Genomic DNA, 12,755 nt, shown 5'->3' on the forward strand with positions numbered 1-12,755 from the left:
AGCTCTATGGGATCTGCCTGAAGGTACATTTTGGATATGTGGAGAAGGAGCATATAAATGGCTTCCCGTAGGTATAAAGGGTACTTGTACATTAGGACGCCTAACCCCGGCTACTTTCATAATTTCAAATAAACAAGTGAATATGCAAGCCGTGCCCAAGCACACACTATATAAAAGAGCTGCAGATAACTCACCACGCCCCTCGGGGAGGCCACATATAGTACAAATGGGAATTCCCAACAAAATTGTTAGTACCATTTTTATTTAACCTATGTTAACACAAATGTGGGATAAATTAGTTAGAGCCACAGATTATCTAGATGATCAGATCTGGGATATATTGGATATACTAAACACTAGTATAGCTGTACAGAATCAGCTTATAATAGTCGTCAACCAACATACCCTGGTATTGGATTACCTAACTGCCTCACAAGGGGGTATGTGTCAAATCATTGGACCCACCTGCTGTCATTATATAGACCCGAATAGTACTATGAGTATGACATTTAAATTAAAGGACGTACAACGACTCAGAGATCAGTATGACAAAGACAATGACCAGAATAAGGATAGCTGGTGGTCAGATACCTTTTCTTTTCTCAACCCAGCCAACTGGTTCAGAGGGATTGGTGGGTGGGTTGCTGGGATTATGCAGAGCATTATACATATAGTTATGATTATTGTAATCATATATGTATTATTCAAGATTGTGCTCAAGGGTATCTCAGTATGCACCGATAAATTTTGTGTAATAGATGCAAGAGTATAAAGTTTTTATGTTATCTTTTAGTGATTCTAATTATTGCCGAACTAATTTTTGTTTTTATATTTTAGTATACTGCTGTATAAAGAAGAAAATGCATAGACTTTATGCAAGAATTTGTGATAGATTATAAAAGAATATGTCAAAGGGGGGAATTGTGGAGATCAGACTGAACCAAAGAATCCATCTTGTCTTCCTCCTGAGAAATCTGGTTTACAGCAGGAAAATTGAGCAAACTTGACATTTTCTTTTATGGAAAGTAATCACGCGCGCATTTCTCCTTGAAATTGTAGCCTTTCATCCACATACCAGATATTGTAACTTTTCACTAGAATAGATTTGCTTTGTAAGTGATTGTGAAATATGAGCGCTTGTGCGCATGTCTGTAAAATGCCTAACTTTTTACTATATAAAGAAGGGGCAGCGCCCAGTGAGGGAGGCGTGCTCCAGGGCTAACCCTGTTTATGACCACACAACCTTTGTGCTGCGTGTCATTTACTTGGATCCCTACATCCAGGAAGCCAGGGACGGAAGAGGACTCAACACTAGTGATGCTCGTTGCACTGTCGGTAGTTCTGAAAACAACACCTTGGAGGTCCTGGCCTTCAGCTTTTCTCCTAGTTCCCTGTAATCACTTTAAGGACCTTCCTCCTCCCTCTAACTTTGTCATTTTTACCAATATGTACCCGGACCCCAGCCCCACCCAGCAATCTGCCCATCTGATTAGCAATATATCGAACCCGAGCACCTGGCAGACAACACACTGTTCGGCATTTGTGGGCTCGGTGGCAGATGACCCTGTCTATCCGCCTAATTATATAGTTGCCTACAACCAACATCTGTATGGCATTTTGCAGCACTCCTATTTCCCTCCTTCCTACAGCAGTCACTTTCCTGGTTGCTATGAGCAAGGTCCTGCTGTAATGATTCCAGTCCTGGGCTTTCATTCCTAATATAAGCCAAACCGGCATATTAACTAGGTTGTGCCAGATCAGGACAGGGCTCCCTGTCATTTTCCCCCTACCCCTTCTTCTAACTGTTATCCAGCTACCTAATTCTGGGTTCTTCATGTACTGATGATGGTTTTGGTGATGTATTCCTGTACTGATGTTAGTCCTGGTGATGTATGCCTGTAATGATGGTGGTTTTTGTGATGTATTCCTGTACTGATGTTAGTCCTGGTGATGTATGCCTGTAATGATGGTGGTTTTTGTGATGTATTCCTGTACTGATAGTGGTTTTTGTGATGCATTCCTGTACTGATGAAGGTTTTGATATTGTGTTTTTGTACTGATCAGGAGCAAAAAAAGAAAGTAGCGTGTAGAGGCAGAGATCACCATTGAATATGCAATGGTGATCCTTGCCTCTACATGCTACTTTCTTTGTTTGCTCACATTTCTTTAGCATGTGGCCAGTGATCTCATTTAATTATATTTATAGTAGTGCCCTCAGTTTTTGTCTCTGCAATCTGTACTGATCGCGGTAATACGGATGTAATTCTGTACTGCTGGTGGTTCTAATAATGAATTCCTGTACTGGTGATGGTTCTGATGTTGATTTTATTTACTACTGGTGGTTCTGTGATGTATTTCTGTACTGATGAGGGTTGTGATGCTGTGTTTCTGTACTAATGGGGGTTCTAGTGATGTATTGCCGTACTTCTGGTTGTACTGGTGATGGATTCTTGTGTTATCATTGGTTCTGACCTTCCACACAGGTAGCAATCCATAACTTGAAAGATTACATGACACATAGCTATGTTAATAAAGTATGGGGTCTCCTAACAAGTTAAGGGTTACTATGTTTTTATTAGGAGCATCAAAGTGGTTTCCATGTTTGTGATGAGTCATTTTATGTGACTGTAGACTTCAGAATTGTCACAGTGCACTGCACGCTGTCAGGATTCTCATACATGCGGTCACATGCCGACTAGACATGTGTGGACTCACTCAATGAAAATTATTTCAGCGAAGCTGGACATGTCTAGTCGGAATGTGGCCAGAAGTATACAGGTCGCATACTTGTGCTCACATGACAGTCCACTCTTGCCACTGGCAAGGGAGACTCCTTAAAGTGTGCTCAGAAGCACTTCTTTAGGAGAAAATGCTATGTGAGACTATCCTATCTCCTTCTCACAGTTTGAAGAGAGCCAAAATGTTGCACATACTGCATATGGGTGAAGAAAGATCAAAGTTTATCTATCTATCCATCTATTATCTATCTATTTTTCCATAAATGCCATTATTATCTGGTAATTGACCTTTCATACTGAGCCACACGATGGCCACCCTTACGACCAATGTAAATCATACATGACTGTGTTATTTCTGGCTCAGGTCCCGGCCTCTCCCCAGCATATCACTAATGAGTATCTGGAGCACAATGCTACCATGAAATGAGTCACATTATGATAAATGCCACCTATTATGTTAGAATGTCAAAGGTTTTTGTAATGTGACAGTGTTGTGTTCCACTTCATAGGTCTGACAAAATGGAGTTAGAAAATGGAAGTGAGAGTTTTGTTTGCAGCGACTGTAGGTCATAATTCAGGCAGAGGAGCACGGTCCACATCCCGGGAAAACCTGGAAAGGAAGGAGAAAACACTTCATGTCTTGAATAAATCAACTTATACACAAGTCTGGGGTTGGGAAGAGTCACTTACTTTTTTGCTACAGTAGGCTATTTATATTGCTTCCTTTCTTATACCCTAAGCAATTAAAGGGGTTTTCTGCAATTTAAAGGGCATTTTTTAGCAGAATCATTCCTCCTATGCCGTCTATGTGGAAAATTGTGAGTCCAGGCTGGGTATTAGTGTTGTGAGGGCCTTGCGCCGGTGAAGGCTGCCTGTAGCCAATGATATTGCAAAGCCAGCACCATAAGATCCAAAGATTAATAAAGGAGACTTCCATTCAAACATGGGGTCTTTACTCAACTTGATAAGGGTTATGTACAAGGGATAGCGAGTACAAAGTCTTATGGACTTTTCTTTCACAGTGTAAAGCATCCTCACACACACAGTATCCTTCCACTGTAATCTACTCCGGGGCCGGTGAGGCACACTGTTTCGCCTTACTTTGTCACAGCCTAGTTTGTCGCTATAGTCCTGATCTATATGTCTCTCTACCTGCTCAGCGGTTCTGCATCCTTTCACTATGGATGCCCTAGATCTACTGCTTGAGACCTCTCACTAGTCCCCACAAACTCAGTCCTGTGCAGGTCTATTATCTTCGACATTTAGCAATCTCACGGTTTCTCATGACACTTTGTCCTATTGAAAGACCTCTTTAAGGTGGAAGACACTCTGTCTCTTCAGTCAGTTCCAGGTCATGCTACTTGTCCCTTCATCTCCTTTGCTGTGGTTCACCTTAACGGCAGCACGGCTCACAGACACTTCCTACTGCTACTGGAACATGTCCCTCTTTGACTTACTTCAGCTGGCAGACACTTTCTCTAGCACTAAACCCTCCCGCTGTGGGCTAGTCCCAGCACTTAGCTACTTGTGTTCATACAGTCTGTTGCTGGGCATACTTACTCTTTCACCTATATTCTATGTGCAGCGCCCCAGATTCCTGGTTGCTGCAGTAATGTCGCTCTTCCACCAGGGGGAGTGATATTACGTCTGATGGTACTAAAGGAGTTCACCTTGCCAGGTATCACAAGTCACACACTACACTTCACACTCCAGTCCACCAGGGGGAGCCTTGCTTCTATCTATTAGGGCACTCCTCACACACGGGTAAAACTGGTGGGTTGGATAGGAAGTCAGTCAGAAGCTTCCTGGGTTTGACCCAGAGAGGACCTGTCAGGCAGACAGGGGGAAAAGGAGGAACATCTGAGCTGCAGACAGAGGGTCCCTGTCAGGGGTGGGATCCTGACAGAGGCCAAGCACGAGATAGAACGTTACGGAGCTGCGCCTGCACTCATTGCGGCAGCATCCTAAGAAAGGACAAGAAAGGAATTGTATTGTGGAGAGTGAGAAACGAAGTCACAGCACAAGGAGATAATACCAGGAGGAGTTCTGCCCCAAGATCGGCAGCCTCCTTCTGAGGCGCGTAGCCAGTGGCCGGAACACCGAGGGAGTAATTGACTCTACGCATTACTTCAGAGACCGGCAGGACAGTCAATTCCAAGTTGGTTGCCCGACCTTAATACCTAAGAAGACACGGAGGCAAATTGTGGGAGAGGGGCGTCACTAGGGTCCCTATAAATAAGCTCCAGGCCTACCCCGTCATACGGGTTGTCCTATCCATACCATCTGGGGGACAGAGAGAGAGAGAGAAGATCAGGAACATCCACGAAAGTTGTGAGGACTATCCCGTGGTGCTCAGCAGGGAGGTACTACAACACACAGGCGCTAGTAGGAAGGCTACTGATTTCCACCTGGATAAGGGAACTCTGGATGTGCCTTTGGACCGGCCGGATTCTGCCTGCCCTGTGAACGGTACTCTGGACTGTGGACCCTGAAGTCTTCAGTAAAAGGTAAAGAAACTGCAACCTTTGTATCCTTGTTATTCATTGCGCCTTACATCATCCACCATCACCACCTACACATCTGGGAAGCCCTGGGGACATACTTCACCTGTGGGAAGGTCAACCATCTAGCTGCCATTCCATCACCCCAGCGGACCCCTAAGCAGCGTCGGTCACCCTGACCGAATACCACAGGTGGCGTCACAAACACCAGACAAACTACACCTTTAAAAGGGCGCCCCTCAGAAGGGCCACGGACCGGGTCGGGCCACCGTGACATCCCCAGAACCGAGAGAGATAGACCCGGTACTGAGTACCCCATTGCCCTTAACGTGGGGGCGATCCATCTGCAAGCACTGCTTTATATCCTAGGTATTAAAGTATGACTTATACTATACTGTACAGTATCAACATTACTGTATACTACACAGGAACACATTATATTTTACATGGCACATTATATCACGCTATTCACATAGATGCAGGGCACTGTTCACAATACACAATATTGACCCGATTGGTGACTGAGGGAAAGGAATCAGTTATTTTCCACACCTCTTACATTCTTCCCCTCTTTAACATGGTCATCTTTGATCATGCGGCAACCTGCAAGACACCATTAAACACAATGCCACACATATAATAGTCTATCTTCTGGGGGTGTGAAGTGTAATTTTCCTTGATGGGTCAGCATGGTCCCAGTCCCACTAGGTTGGGACCCCAGAACCATGAGTTCAAGTTCTTTGAACCAGCAGGCCAACACAACAACAGCCCAGATATTCCAGGGGTGTGAACCAACTGCCTTTCACCCAGCCACCGCTCTTCCTTGTCACCCATTGCCATTGGTCTGCCAAGACTCACAAGTTGGCCATGAGACTTCAACCCAGTTGGGACACCGGGTCATCCACCCCACCTCCCCAAAACATTGGACCTCACAACCAGGACACAGTCTATTGTCCCCCACAAGTCCATAGGATGGGGATACAGTCTTTATAGAACAAAGTCCATAGGGGCATAAGGGAAAAATCCCCAATTGGTTGGGCAAGGTCTCTGGCGTAGGGTGTAGAACAAGCTTGCAGAGCAAAGTCTCTTAACCAGCAGGGGTGGATAAACAAGGATAAGCAAGAGACAAACCAAACCTTTGGCCAGCAACAAGGAGTCCTGGATAGATGGGTCTTAGACCCGCTAAAATGTTTGTCCTCCTGGAGTTTCAAGGTGGTCCAGACAAATGTGCAATGAGTACAACATGGACTTCAACATCTGACTCCATTTTCTTTACCCTTCCTCTTCCTCTCCTCTAGGGGACTCGATGACCTTCTCCTCCAGGCCACCTTGCCTCATTCCACTTTGCCCTAGGGGCAAGAGGTACGAACCCCTGGGTTGGGGTTTACCTCCAGCATCTGGGCCTACAGGGTCTCCAGGCGCTTGGCTGTATTGCGGGATGCAAATCAGTTCACCATCCATGACTCCGGCTCCTGCTTGGTCTCAACCCTTTCCAGCAGGCCGCCTGGTCTCACCTTTTGGTCTGCCATCTCCATCTGCTGGTGCAACTTTCCTCGGCTGCCCTTCTCCTCAGCTGACTCACACTGGACCCATGTCAGTTGCCACTCCGCCATCACTTCATGCTGCTGTTCTCCTGACAGCTTAAAATTCTCAAATGGCACAATCTCTTCTGGCTCCTGAAGCTCGGCATGGCACTGCTTTTCACTGGGTGGAGTCCGCCCTCACTCAACATCCCGTTTCTCAAATGTCCCTGCTCGTTTCCTCGGGCCACAATTTACTAGACAGATCTTTTCCTTGCATCTCACTCTGTGACGACGATCACTCCCTGCTATGGGCTAGTGCTCTCGGTTCCAGTACTCACCTCTGTAGGCATACTTCTTGAAGAGCTGAACACCATTTTGCTACTTTTTACTTCTCTAACGCCCATGAATTTAGGGTCAATCTCCCCATTTTGCGACATTTCTCATTTTTCCAACAAAATTTACAAAACCACATCACATTTGAAGTGGCTTTGAGAGACTAATATGAAAGAAAATACCCAAAAGTGACACCATTCTAAAAACTACGCCCCTCAAGGTGTTCACATGGATATCAGGAGAAAATGGACCCCAAAATTTGTTGTGCAGTTTCTGCTGAGTACGCCAATACCCCATATTTGATCGAAAACAACTTTTGAGGCAAATTGAAAAGCTCAGAAGGGAAGAAGCGTCATACTGGAGTTTGCATTTTGCTGGACTGACTTGAGTGTTCCATGCCCCCGAGATGCCAGAATAGCAGAACTCCCCATAAGAGATCCCATTTTACAAAGTACACCTCTCAATAAATTCACCTAGGGGTGCAGTCATCATATTGACTTTTGATTTTATACTAATGGCCATTGAAAAAAATAATTACATTTTTACCACCAACATTTTGTTTTAGCCCCATATTTTACATTTTAACACTGGGAAATGGGTATAAATGGCACCAAAATTTGTCCCCCAATTTCTGCTGAATGTAGAAAATACTCCATATGTGGCTGTACAGTACTGCTTAGACATATAGCGAGACTTGGGAGGAAAGGAGTCCCTCCCGAGTCTCGCTCTTTGGCTAAGCAGTACCTTTATACAGGAGGCATCCTTGAGCGCAGACTTTTTTATAATATTTTGCAGATTCCATATACAGAGCCCCTAAGTGCTAAAAGAGCAGAATCCCCACTCAAGTGACTCCATTTTGGAAATTACACTCTCTCTAGGAATTTATCTACAAGTGTTGTGATGATTTTGACTCCATGGGTGTATTCCAGAAACAAGTAGCAGTGGATGTTGCTGAGTGCAAATTGCAAGCTGCCATTGCAGTGCACCCGTAAATTAGGTGGGTTCTCATCGCTACAAAAATGCCAAACATGTGGTCGCTAACTATGGTTTAGGCACACTGTAGGGTTCAGAAGGGTTGAGGAGCATTTAGATATGGGAGCACGGAATTTTCTGAATTTCTTTTGGAAGGTAAGGAATCATTTCTCTTTTCCAGAGCCTTTGTACCACCAGTAACGTGGAAGCCCTCTATATTTACGTTAACAAATGATGAACCTGAGTGGGGACTTGATTTTTTGTGGATTGAGTTGAAACTTTTATTGGGAACATTTTACATAGTTTTTATCACATTAATCCGGCTCTACGCTGAGCACCTACAAAGGGGTTTCCCTTTAAATCTCTCAGTGAGTAATTCAAATGAAACTCCCAATGCAACTATTCACTATAATGAGGCAGCAGAGTTAGTCTGGACTCCATCTGGCCTCTGTTCAGCGTTGTCCTTTTTTCAGAGGTGCACAAAACTGTGGCCGACTGCACTTTTATGCACCCCTAATAAAAAGACGGACAACACTGGATCAAAGGTCAGGCGGCGTCCACAGTGCCTCCATCTGCCTCATTATAGAGAATCTTCTGCCAGAGGCTCCGCATGAATCACATATTTCAGAGATTTACAAGGAAACCCCAATGTAAGCAGTCAGCACAGAGCACAAGATAAATATATGCCGAGCCTTACTGCTATCTTTGGGAGGCTGAATGAACAAATCAACAGCAGGTGAAGAACTGATTTTATTTATATATTACACCATTCCTCATGTGGTACAAGTGATTAGGTAACTTTATTCTTCGGGTTTTGTGCGATTACAGCAATACCAGATTTATATCGGGTTTTTATGTTGGGCTGCTGTCACACACTAAAAGACGCATTTTTTTTCTAAAGCTAATTTTTGCATGTTCATATTTTAAGAGCTATAATTTTTCCTGACAGAGTCATGTGAGGGCTTATTTTTTTGAGGGACGAGTTGACGTTTTTATTGGTACTATTTTTGGGCTCATGACATTTTTGGATCGCTTTCTATTCTGATTTTTGGGAGACAGAATAACCAAAATCCAACAATTCAGGATATTCAGCTGAATATCTTGCAGTGAGCATGAAGGAGAACAAAGCACAGGAGAGGATACCAGGGGGAGACCAGCCACTAGCAGGCTGCCTCCTTCTGAGGCACAGAGACCGGTAGCCGAAACACTGAGGGTGTAAGTAACTCTACTCTACGACTTACATCAGAGACCGGCAGGACAGCTGAACTTTACGTTACCTGTCCGCCTTAATACCCAGGAGACACGGTGACAGCTTAAGAGCCCGGGTCGTGCTAGAGTCCCTATAAACAGACTCAAGTCACCAGTCATACGGGTTATGTCCTATCCTATACGGGGGACAGAGAGAGAGAGAGAACATCTGTGAGGACCTTATCTGTTGCCATAGGCAGTAAGGGACTACACCACCACGGCGCTAGAGGAAGGCTTTGATTTCCACCTGGATAAGGGGACTCCTAACTTGCCTCCAAGCTGGCCAGACCCTGCATGCCCTGTGATCTGGTGCCCTGGACTGTGGCTGCCTGAAGCCATCAGTAAACAAGGTAAAGAGACTGCAAACCTGTGTCCTCATTCTTTACTGCGCCATTCACTATCTACCATCTACACACCGGGAGCCCTGGGGATATACTTCACCTGTGGGAAGGTATACCATCTAGCTGCCATACCATCACCCCAGAGGACCCCTTAAAGCAGCGTCGGTCCCCACTGACCGAATACCACAGGTGGCGTCACGAACATAAACTTTATTCCCTTTAAAGACTTTTCCCCTTTAACATGGGAGCCCAGGGCCACGGACCGGGTCGCCACTGTGACATCCCCCTGTGAACACAGGACCCGGTACCGAGTACGGCCCTGGCAGGGCAACTCAACAGCGATACCCCATTTTTATTGTTTTTTATGTTTTGTCGCTTTTACACAATAAAAACTATTTTATAGAAAAATTATTATTTTTGCATCGCTTTATTCTGAGAGGTATACATTTTTTATTTTCAGCTAATGGAGCTGTATAGTGGCTTGTGTTTTGCAGGACAAGATGATGGTTTCAGCAATACCATTTTTATTTACATTCCTGTTTTTATAGCGCTTTATTCCACTTTTTGTTTTGCAGTATAATGATAAAGCATCGTATTTTGTCTTGTATTTATTGATTTTTTTTACTGTGTTTACTAAAGGGTTAACTAGTTGGACAGTTTTATAGGTCGGGTTGATTTTCATAATAATATTTATTTATGGGGGATCCGAGTAACAGGGATGCGAATCGGAAGGCTTCCAAACTTGCTTCCATTTTACATCCGTGTCTTATGGTCTGTTTCATAGTGATAAACTTGAATTAAAACATGTGGCCCTCCAAGGGTTTTTTAGTGGCTTGGAAGCGAGAACACCTCTTCAGCAAAAACCGGGAGAGAATAAAATGGAAGGAACTTTGGTGACATCTGAGAAAATATCGGTCCGTTTCTCTAGGACGGTAACACTCGCATGGATTTGTGAATCCGGCCTAAAGATTGCCAAACAAACGGTAGATAAGTTAAAAAACTGATGCCGCAACATGCAGTAAATATTGGGGGTGCACAGGAGAACCCACATACATTGGATAGGCTATATGTAATGCCATATTGCAATCTGCCAACTTTATGTTAAAGGGGTCGTAAGCTACAATCAGCCACCCATTGGTTTTATACTGTTCAATCTATAGATCCATTTGACTTCCTTTTGCCAGATATTATGGTCCCAGTCACCCCCTCGGTGGTGGTGTAACAACTTCCAACACATGGAATCCGAAATCGTCTAGTCTACCCCCGTGCTTCTCTCTGACATGTCTGGAAACGGGGGCAACGCGTGCCCCAATATGGTCACCTACCCTCCTCCTAAGTTCTCGTTTAGTTTTCCCGATGTAATCATAAGGGCTTTTGAATAAAGAAATTACCCCTGCAGTCCAAAAATTGGCAAAATGTATACATCTATATATCCTCCTCGCGGCCTCGCTTGGAAAGGTGTTTGTGAAATATACATATTTGCACAATTTTCATTTGCCAGATCTAAAGGTGCCTTTATCCCTAGTTTCCAGCCATGTCAGGGATCTCTTTTCTGAAGAGTACATACTGTGTACCAATTGATCACAGATGGGTCCACCCCTTGTATAGGTTGACCCAGCAATAGTGCATTGCGGTTCATGGTTGTGACCCACCCGGTGCTATGATTTGACTATGAGGTGCGGTGTTGTGTCCTGCGCATGCACAGCCTTGGTGGAGCGCAGATGCTTTCCAATGACACGTCAGGATCGTCGGGTACAGGGCCGGCGTCAGCACCCGGCGTACCTGGGCAAGTACGGGGCCGGGTACTCCGGTATGACGCAACAACATATGTCGCATACCTTGTGCATGCGCAGTGCGAGTGGAACACACCTGCGTTCCAAAACTATTGTAACGCTATACCATACCATTGTTCTTACTGACCAGATTGGAGATTTTTGGATATAGTTGATGTAGAAATTTGATAACAGCGCACTACTACTGACCTTTGACTGTAGAGAGGAATAGGGAATTTTGAGGACAGCCTACGTTGAGCAGGGACGCCATTTACGAATGTATAGGGTGCCAACCTCTGCAGCAAGGTAAGGCACAATAGGTGATAATAGGGCTATTCTGTTGCCCACCTCCCTGCCCTTTATCCCAGCTGTCCATCCTTACACAAATAATTAGCGCTGAATACTTTCCTGATGATCTGGAATTGCTGTAGCAATCACATTTTTGTTATTGTTCTTCGACAAATTTCAATGGATTAATAAAAGTAACGTTTTAAGCAGTTTAGTTTAGGTGAGCTAATTTGTGAGCTAAGCCGGGCAGGACTCAGAGCTGCCATAATGGATTACAAGGTTTTGTGCTCAAGCGATTGGAATCGTAATGACTGTGGAGCAAAGTTTATGTTCCTCGTCACTTACAGACGCTGCAATTTGCAACATCCATTCTCAAGTAATGTGCAGGACACAAGGACTGGACCAAGTTTATCCTGTCTATTAGATGACATTATAACTTGTCTTTTTTATCCCGCATTTCCACTGTACTACCAGTAGATGGCACTGTCGCCAAATTACTGCATAAAGAATAGACAACGTTTATGGTTTATAAATTGCTTTAGATAATTATCCCAATAGAAAGTGACTATATAGAGAAAAATTTAATTCAAGTCAATGCAAATTAATTTTGTGGTATAACTACGTATGTAACCCAGTTGTTTTTGCCCCCCAAAAAAATTGTATCATTATTTTTTAATCCCTTTAAAGGCTCTGTGCATTGCTAAATTTTACTTTTAAAATAGGCCCATTGATGTTTTAAATTAAAAAAATTATTTTAAACCGAAATTATTTTAAAATTCTCTTGTGAATGAATACAAAGTCTAGTAAAAGCATATTCACCAACTGTATACAGTAAGTCTTGGTTGTAATCAATTCTAAAGTTTATAATGATCAAGCTGTGCCCTGCCATTTAATTCCCATGTCCATCCCCAATCTCCATGCTTTGCTCCTACACTGATTGACTGCAGCAGTACAGTTCTGTCTGAGCTGGAGAAGATAGCTAGGAAACTGATTGACTTCACAAGACACATGATATCCCCCCTCTGGAAATAAAAGCAAG

Source organism: Ranitomeya variabilis, chromosome 5 (assembly GCF_051348905.1).
Source record: "Ranitomeya variabilis isolate aRanVar5 chromosome 5, aRanVar5.hap1, whole genome shotgun sequence".
Taxonomy (NCBI): Eukaryota; Metazoa; Chordata; class Amphibia; order Anura; family Dendrobatidae; genus Ranitomeya; species Ranitomeya variabilis.